Raw genomic sequence first — 1,884 nt, 5'->3', positions numbered from 1 at the left:
GGATATCTTTCCATTTTTTTATATCCTCTTCAATTTCTTTTTTCAGAGTGCTGTAGTTTTCAGTGTAGAGATCTTTTGTTTCTTTTGTTAGATTGATTCCTAGATACTTCATTTTTTTGGACGCTATTGTAAAAGGAATTTTTTCCCTTATTTCTCTTTCCGTGTGTCTGTTATTTGTGTATAAGAAGGCTATTGATTTTTGGGTATTCACCCTGCCTGCCTGAGATCACCCGGCGGGTGTGTGACCTGTCGCTCTTTTATTTATCCTACCACTTCCTCTTCTGAAAGGAGACCAGGGTTACAAACTGGTTGTGTTCTAATCTAACCACTAGAATTTGAGTGTGAGTTGAAGTTGTCTAGAGCCTGGAAAAAGGAGGAAAACCTAATTAATACAAATGTATTTATTTTATTAAAACAATTTTATTGAGATACAATGTACATAGTGTCCAATTTACCTACTTGAAGTATATAGTTCTGGGGTAGTAGTGTAGCTCAGCAATAGAGTTTACAGCATACACAAAGCCCCCATTCAATCTCAAACACTGCAAAAAATAATGTATACATTTGATGTTTTTTGGTATTATGTTAGCTTTCTGTTGCTGTGACCAAAGAACTGAACTAAACAACCCAAAGAAGGAAAGACTTACTTTGGCTCATGGTTTGAGAGGTCAGCTTCCTCCATTGTTACGAGATTATGGTGAAGCAGAAACACCATGGTGGAAGGGAGGGTAGAGGAAAGCTGTTCACATCATGGTAACCAGGATGGAGAGAGAGAGAAGAGTTGGGGGCACAATGTACCCTTTCATGGCATAACTCAGTGACCTCCTTCCAACAAGACCCTGCTTCCTAGTTTATTTCATCTCCTAATAATGCCATCAAATTTTAAATACATCAATGAAAAAATCCATTGATGAAGTTAGAGCCCTTTTGATCCAATCACTTCCCAAGAACCCATCAGTTCTGAATACTGCTAGCTTGGGGAAAGTCTCCAGCACATGAGCTTAGGCCCAGGGTGACATATCACATCCAAACATAATAGGTATCTTTATAGCATTACATAAATACCAACATTATTTAGTTTTAGAATATTTTTATTGACCCTGAAAGAAACCTCATGCCCATTAGCAGTCACTTCTTCCCTCCTTGCAGCCAGAGGCAACCACTAATCTACTTTCTGTCTGTACACACCTGACAATTCTGGACATTTCATATCGATGGAATCATATACTAGGTGATCTTTTGTGACTGTCTCCTTTCACATAGCATAACATTTCTGAGTTCATTCATGTGGTAGCATGTAACAGTATTGCATTTCTTTTCATAGCTGGATAATATTCCATTGTATACCACGCTTTGTTATCTTTCATCTGTTGATGGCTATCTGGATTGTTTCTACTTTTTTGTTATTATGAATGTATCTACCAGGAATATTCACTTATGAGTTTTAGTATGAACTTGTTTTCAGTTTTCTTGGGTGAATATCAAAGAGAGGAGTTACTGGTTCATGTGTTTAACTTTTTGAGGAATTTCCAAACACTTTTCCAAAGAAGCTGTACCATTTCACATTACTACCAGCAATGTATTAGGATCCTTATAACACTTGTAGTATTTGTTTTTTATTTTAGCCATCAGAATATATGTGAAATGGTATCTCATTATGCTTTTGATTTGCATTTCTCTAGAAACTAATGATTTTATATACTTATTGGGCCACTTATATATCTTCTTTGAAGGAAATGTCTATTAAAATCTTTTTTTTTAATTGAGGTTATTGGTACAATCTAGGTATACAATACAATTACATTCATTATTGGGATTCTGTACCTTTACATAATAGGTCTTGATTCTCATTTTTCCCCTTTGTCCCTGCCCTCCCTCCACCCC

Source organism: Fukomys damarensis, unplaced genomic scaffold (assembly GCF_012274545.1).
Source record: "Fukomys damarensis isolate Sample0158 unplaced genomic scaffold, DMR_v1.0_HiC HiC_scaffold_9, whole genome shotgun sequence".
NCBI classification, from domain to species: domain Eukaryota; kingdom Metazoa; phylum Chordata; class Mammalia; order Rodentia; family Bathyergidae; genus Fukomys; species Fukomys damarensis.
The sequence above is the reverse complement of the archived record's forward strand: the minus strand, read 5'-3'. Positions refer to the sequence as shown.